This window comes from Parasteatoda tepidariorum, chromosome 10, assembly GCF_982258835.1.
Source record: "Parasteatoda tepidariorum strain Cologne lab strain chromosome 10, Ptep-v5.0, whole genome shotgun sequence".
Classification (NCBI taxonomy): domain Eukaryota; kingdom Metazoa; phylum Arthropoda; class Arachnida; order Araneae; family Theridiidae; genus Parasteatoda; species Parasteatoda tepidariorum.
The window spans coordinates 68,201,726-68,209,930 of NC_141764.1; the positions used below are offsets into that span (position 1 = coordinate 68,201,726).

The 8,205-nt window shown below is 29.5% G+C and overlaps 1 long non-coding RNA gene across 2 annotated transcripts in view; it reads right to left on the reverse strand.

Moving 5' to 3' along the window:
• LOC107454904 (uncharacterized) overlaps positions 1-4,360 on the reverse strand; it is a 44,789-nt gene extending 40,429 nt beyond the window's left edge. Inside the window, exon 1 of one of the 2 annotated variants that reach the window (XR_006224802.3) lies at positions 3,677-4,360. This is a non-coding gene — a long non-coding RNA (uncharacterized LOC107454904). The remainder of the gene's footprint in view (positions 1-3,676) is intronic. The other variant, XR_015429876.1, reaches the window with a different exon arrangement.
• Positions 4,361-8,205: the final 3,845 nt, after the last annotated feature.

Sequence of the window (8,205 nt, forward strand, 5' to 3'; positions counted from 1 at the left end):
GAATTTATTTCTTTTTGTTTTTCTCACCCTTTGGCGATGAGTGAAAGCTTAAGAGGGCGAAAAAAGCAGAAAGATCAAAAGAATTTTCCATTAAAAGCACGTGTTTACGGATTTGTTTTCCAAGCAACTTTCACTGTAAATGAGGTTGATTTATTTTTAATGAAAGAGTGAAATATTTCCCACTTTAATTTGTGTCACCACGATTCTTTTCGTTGAAATGCAATAAAAATAATTATGTCACCAATTTGGCGAAAACCTCTTTAACAAGTTGGGGGAAAAAAAGGATGAATAAAATAAGCACAGCATTGCCTTTACATGCATTATCTAATTTATAGATCAAAAAATCTTTATTCGTAATCGCCTTTTCAAATTGAAATTATTCTTTGTATTCATTTCTTTAATTACTCATTTTTCCTTTGTAAAACAATGGCACAGCTGAATATTTAGAATGAAGCTGTGTTAAATATAAATGAGCATAATTCATCTGCGACATTTTTAAAAGAGAAAATTATATTTCTATGGAATTAATATAAATATTAAAACCAGAAATAGTAAAGAAAATTTTTGCTAAGGGATTAACTAAGACATAATGTACTAAATTATAATTGGAATTCCTATTAAGTATATAATTTTGATATATTAATATATAGTTAATGTATTAATATACAGTTTTTCGTTTATTGTGCATGTTCAATACAATATATAGAACATAATAATAAGATAATTGGTGCTATCATAGAATCTATGTATTTATCTTAGCATTTTACACTAAAGTCACTGAGAAAAACATACATTTAAAAAGTACCTGTGTTAAAATATAAATGCCTGATTTAATTTCAGTATGCCTCTTTTATTTTATGATCATCGTTGAACAGATGACCCGATTTCGAGTTTATGACTACCAATGCGCAACTCTGTATCCTTGTAATTTTAAACTTAATCCAGAAGACAAGGGAACTCCTGGATCAAGTGATGGAAGAAATTTGCCTTTGTCGAGGACTTTTTCAATGAAGCTAACCTGCATTTGAGTTTCAAGGAGAGGAAAATGAAAAACTCCTACGGTTATCTTGACGGCAAGAGGACTCTAACCCATGATCCGTCTACCACTGAGGATGATTTAGGTCAGCACTGTGGTCAACGCGGGAACGGTGTGAAATTCGAATCGATCAGCCATTCTGGGATTCAAACCCTGTTCACCTCATTGGAAAGCGAGCCCTCCATCCTCTGACCAAAATTCAATTTCATGAAAGATAACTCCCGTTCACTTTGGGCTAAATTGGTGGATGAATACCTCCAATCGGAGGATATTCAACAAGTAGAATGGATTGTGATATTTCCTGACCTTAATCCCATAGAATACGCATGGGACGCCCTCATATGCTGAATTGCAGCTCGAAGTTAAGCTCTAATGGCCATCGATGATATCAAGGGTGAAGTGATGGAAGAGTGGGTTTGGTTGCCACATGGATAGATAAGGATTCTGGAAAGCTGTATGATAAACCAATGTGAGAGCTGTGTAGCTGTTATAACCTATCATCTGCCCAACTAGACATGCTTTTCTCTGACTGACAGAGTGTTGGAGCTGCTCTGCTGGACTAGTGATCAGTTTCTTTATTTAGGGTAGAACATTTTGCGTCCATTTTGTTATCTCATATATAAATCATATATCGGATGATATTTTGACAATATTTGTTTTTACCTTTTTTTTGTTCCTTTTAATACAAAAAAAAACATTTTTTCCCGTAATTGTTTACACCAGTGTATTTTTATCTACAATATTGTACATAAAATTACAGAAGCAACGCTTTCTCAGTAAAATTCTGCTCTAGAAAGAAGAAAAAAATGATTGAAGATAGAAAAAAAATTCATCTTGAAAATTATTTTTACATATCTTGGAAAGTTGAGGTAACCCAGATGTTGGTCTGAAATTTGAAAAATCGCTTGTTTTGCCTTTCCTAAGTATTAGAGAAATAATTACAGTTTTTAGTCGGGTTTAAAAAGCGCTGGCATCTATTAAGTTTTCAAATTAAAAAGTTAAAATACTTTTTCGTAATAATTTTTAAAATAAGTAGATAATTTTTTCCGGTACATATTTTTTTTTAATATTTGCCTTAATTTCATCCCAGCTGAATCTTTTTTTCCGTTTAGTCTAGACATTTAAAGATTCTATTTAAAAACTTATTCTACTTTCTGATTCTCAAACATTGACATGAGTAAACGTATTTTATAATATATTTGGGGAAATTCCTTTTTAGACAGTTATGGCTTTAATAAGAATTGGAAAATAATTAAAGTAAAATAATTAAATTCATAGTGTTGGCTGAGAATAAGAAATCCTTAATTTTTGGATTTTTTTTTCACTTCATGTAAAATTTTGTTTAACTTTAATTGCATTTTGTTGATATGGCAGTAGTTAAATTTTCCCCCAAAAAAATTAAGTAGTCTAATTGCACTTTTCAGAACTTTGACTGCTTTTTAATAAAGTTGCATTTAAAAATTATGCGCCAGGTAATTGAAAAACTTTCTTAAAAATTCTTGTTTTTAGTTTTATTTATTTGAAGATTTTTAGATGTTGTCCAAATAATTTTGTTAGATTAAGGAACTGGAAAAGAAATTTTTTTAATTTACTTTTAGAACAATAAAGAAAAAGAGCACCAGACTCGAAAATATAATCGCTATTGGTTAAGATTTTTCCGTCTATTCGTAATTAATAAATTTGCTTTTGTTATTTACCTCGAAATTTAACTTCCATTCTATATTCGTACAACATGTATCTTTAATTTACTAATAATAGGATCGTGATTGCTTACACTATTTATTAAATTAATGTATTAAATATATTTATAAATAAATCTATTAAAAAATTATTTATTAAATAATTATTTATTAAATAATTATTTATTAAATGCTTATTTATTATTTAATGAAGTAAAATTTGTTTTGTTTCCATGGAGAAGTTACGATTAAAATCGTGGTCGAGACAAGTATAGCCGACTTTGGAGGGATAAAACCATTCTCAGTTTATAGAACTAAAATCTTGTTACTATGTATATTTAATTTCAATAAATCAATGTCACCGATAATTAACTCATTTTTATCGGTCAGTTGATTCAAAGATATGCTAATGTCTGAACTAAAATATTATATTGCGTATAAATGTGATACATACAAGGATACAATTAACAAGTTGAGATCATTTTGCCTGAAAATCAATTCAGCAGAAGTCATTTGTATATGCTATTTTTTGAGACACGATTGGAACTTAACTAAAACACCTCCAGATCTATCATAACTTCTCCAACAATAAAAAAACGTATAAGTATTAGTTCTGAAAAGATCGATTTTATTTTTGGACAACAAGGTTTTGAATAAATGATAGTATCAATGAAGTTAAGAAATCACATAAAATCACAATGAGTTCGTGTAAATTCAATACAATTCTCATTATTTAAATACGAATAATAGTGACGAATTATGAATTATTATTATAGGGCACAGGAACATTTTTAATCTATCTGGAATGTCTAAAATTAGGAAAATTGTCAAAGTTATAATCAAGCGATTCTAAAATTATTTAGGAGATTCTATAATCAAGTAACTCTAAATTGTACGAGTTTTTGTTTTGACGAACATTCACATTTAAATTGTTCTGAAGGAGATGAAAAAAATTTCTTACCTGGGGCTAAATGCTCGTCAAAATAGATCGGAAGTGTGTCAAATCTTAACAACCTTTCCGAGGCCAGTAGATGTTTTCTTTTTGCTGTTACTTAATAAAGATATAGCTCGCACTTTGCTGTGAATTGTACAACGATCGGCTTACGTATTGTCTTATGTGCGTTGATTGTGAATTGATGCAACGAAAAATCTTCACCGATAATTTTGTAGGAGTAGTTTACATCGAAACTTAAAAACTGAATTTACTATTTATCTTGATCTCAGTTCTCTGTTTCTGCTATGTCATCAACTTCTACGTTATTATTGAAATTACATACATTTGCGGGTTTCTGTGCTAATTTATATAGACTCATAAACATTTGTAACGAAGAAAGATATCACGCAGAACGCATCCAGAGTTAAGGCAGGATTCGACCCTGCCATCTCAACGCTTCGAACAGCGTTTGTCGGCTTTACCGCTCGTCCAAGGAGGCCCCGCAATTTCTATGTGTGTATATGTACTTATTTATTGGTACGACATACATTTGAATACTTGGGTTCACATTAAGACTTATGAACCTTTTCCAAGTAGAAAGGCAAATCGCAGAAAACAGAGAAAGTCAGCACGAAGATAAATCCAGGGTAACTGCGGGATCGAACCCGCTACCTTCACGCTACGCACATCATTTGACGGACGATACCACTTGGCCAGAGAGGCCCCTGTATAAGAATTGAGTATTGTTGCACCACTGACATTTCATATTTGAAAACATTAATTTCTTTTTTTCATTTGTTGATGCCAGATTTTGCAGTTGAGTATTAATCTTTCAATGTTTCGACTTCATTATTCTCACTAAAGCAGGGGAGCCATCCACTCTGCAGAGTGCCTCCAAAGTGCGAGGGCATGCTTTCGAATCATTCTCAGGGATGTTTTCCAGACCATCGCCAATAGCCTATTGTTCAACTCTAATGTGATTTAAATGAAGTGCCTACCTCCCTGCCTACCATTCTTTTTACTACGTACTGATTCAGCAAGGTCTTCAATAATCATATCTTGAAAGTTGAGAAATTTTATAGTACAGTAAAAGCCTTTAATTCTTTAATTTCTTTCACGTTATAAGCTTGATAAAAGCAGCAGATTTATATTGTTTATCGTTTTCTGAGGTAAATCCTTCTTACGGTTTAAAAGTTGCATTTTTACCTTGTGTACATTTCCAACAGTTAATCTTTAACTCGATGAGTCGAAAAATCACTTTAATGAATCCTCCGCAGCAGCAGCGAAAAGTGTCCTCGCATTCTCCGCATACATTAAACTCTATCTTATTGGTTCTTGCATCGGTTCCTAGCATAAACTGCATATTGCCTTTCCAGCCAGTATTTGTTTCAAGAGCAAATTTAGTGACTGTCTTACGTTATTTGTGACAACTATTGTCTCCCCATATTAATCAAGTAATATTTAAAAAAAATTTAAAGTCAATTCTTACTTAGGTCAACAAAGGAAATTTCTATTTTAGTTCATTTTAATTAAATAATTAAAATTTCTCCTCCCATATGAAATTTTAATTAATTAATTAAATTTAAAGAATGAATTAATGTTTTTAAAAACTGTGTTAACATCAAGTGTCATCCACTACAATTTCAAAAAAATTCATTTTAACTTAAGTGGATGAATAAAAAGTATGTCATTAACAATTAAAAATTTGAACAAGATATAGGGAGAGGGTGAACAAATAGTTGGAATTGAAAAATAGTAAGAGGTTTCGAGTGATCTACTTAACGTTAGATTTTGTTATGTAGCCAAAAACTGTAAAATTTAAAAATTTAAAACTACTAAAGTGTGTAGAAAAATGTACAGGGAGTGTAATGGAATAAAAATTTGTCATTTAATAACTAGTTCGAGAATATTTAACTTTAAAACAAATTGAGCAAAACACCAAATGGGCCTCTTTATAGGCTACAGGAATGTTTCAAGAAATTTGATTAAGCTGAAAGAGGATTATTCATAAATTTAAAATATTTATCAAAATTCCATTTTGTTTGAAAGTGATTTTTTTGCAAGTTTTTTTTTAATCATTTTTTCACTGTTTTACATTGAATTTTGTTTTGATGCCCAAAATCTATAAGATTAAGAAAATTGAAATTATAAAGGCATGCCGAAAAAAGTACAAGGGGTACAATGAAATAAAAAAAAGAATTCAATGGTTAGTTCAAGAATTATTAACTGTTCAACTTGTGGGGAAAAATACCATGTTTGGTCAATTTTCAGCCCACTAAGATGAAACTACGGGTTAAACCTCTTTTCTATTGGATTTTTTTCCGAATTTCCAACCCATAAAAAAAGCATTATTTTACTGCTGAAAACTAAACTATGCCCTATCCCAAATTCAAAAATGCAAAATGCTTTAGCAGCAAACAGTTCATACTAGGGGCGAAATATGTGATGTCCCGTCCACAAATCTCCAATTTTCAATGCAATGCATCCAAGTTTTATCGTAAAAATTACACTGTGATAGCATATTTATTAACTATTTATTAAGGTGTAAACGATAAATATTGCATAAAATTATTATAATTAGGCAAAAAATAGTGTGCAAAATTACTTTAATACTAATGAAATAATTGATAATAATTAATATTTATAATAATCAATTTTGATACTAATGAAATGAAACAATTCTAATATTAACGAATAATTTTAACACTTATGATAGCGAAAATACAGAAAGTACAAAGTGATTTTGATTTCAATTCAAGTCGGAAAATCTCACTGCAAAAATTGTGAAGAACGGAGGACTAATTGCTTCCATCTCTAAGCAATATTCAGGAATACAAAAATAATCGCAGGATTTAAGAAGACGTGAAAGTAGCGACGAATTCAATTTCAATAATGCAATTTTTCTCTTCGTCGCCTTGCATGTGAAGCCGACCATGCGGTCACGAAAACGATGAACGTATGAGATGCGAAGCCGACAGAGAAGGGGTTAAACAAGTGGTGAAAAAGTTGAAAGAGCCAATCTTATTTGTAAACGCTAATTTTGTTCCAAAATTTCAAATTCTTCGAAAATTATTACAAATTTGAGTTCTTTTCCGCGACTTTTTTCAGTTTTTTGCTCTAAATATTGACTATTTATCCATTGTTGTGAAAAATAAATTTTTCCCTCGCGCAATTCCTCTGGAGTAGATGTGATTCAGAAGTAGCAAAAACAGAGATTACGAGTTGACAGATTAAAATCATAATATTTATAGTGAAATTAATAGAAAATAATAACGAACGATAAGAGCTGTTTCATATTTGAATTTTCGTCAATGAGCAAAATTATTTCTCACTTGAAACCTTCTTAATCAGTTACACAATCAGTGTTCTTTGGATTAAACTTTTTGGTCAAGTTCACATGATTTTTATTTCATGTTTAGATAATTGTTCATTTCGTGTAATCAACGTGTTAAAATAAGTTCTAGTATAATTATTATAACAAACGACTACACATAGAACTAGGACAATGATACAAACATACTCAAAACTTACGTATTTTTAGCATGAAAATGAAAGCACGTGTATTCCGAGATGGCTGTTGCTCCCTTTTTTTACACCTAAAGTGGGTACATACTTCATTTTTGTCAGAAATTATAAAATTATAAAAGTTGGAATTATGAAATATTTAAAAAAATTAAAAAACTATATATTACAGACAAATTATATATATTTTAGACAAAATTGCATAAAAGGGACAGTTGATCAATTTATGAATAAACATTTCAAAAAATCGACAAAGCCGAAAAAAAGAAGAAAAAAAAGATGCGTATTTTAAAATTTCTTGTTGCGTATTTACACAATTAGATACGATTTAAATGTTTACTATTGAAACTTCTAAAAAAGAAACTATTTTACTGCCGTCATTACGAAATCATTAGACTTTTTTTTAAAATTTAATATGTTTAAAAATGTATGGTCAAAAGATAAAACAAAATAAAACGTAAAAAGAAAGAAAGTAATCAAGTTCATATTATAATAATAAGCATAATTGCAGAAATGGTAATTTTATCGAACTAAATTTTATTTCATTCAAAAGTATGCAGTTAACTTAATATTACAGTAAAAAATTTTATAATTTTTTTTTTGAAATAAGCTGAATTTATGAAAGTTAAATTATAAACACTATTTTAAAACGAAATTATTATTTTATTGAATTTGAGATTAAACTCTTTTAAAATCAGAAAAATTGTTTCACCCTTAAACCATAGTGCAAGAAACACCAATCAAAAATATAAATTCATTGTCTAAAATAAAATAAATATCAGTATAATTTCACTCTATTTTTATTTTGTTCTGGAATAATTATTAAAAAATAAGCAGTGAAAACAAAAATATTTAGAAAAAAACTTATATACGGCATTTTTATTAAAGTAGTTAATACTTTTAAAAACACATACCTATTTATTCGTTATTGCCTATATCCTAGGCATAACATAGTGTCTAAATTAAAATCTGAATAAATATAAATGTATAAATTTCAAAAAACAAACAGCTATAAAAAGCGGTAATTCTTCTAT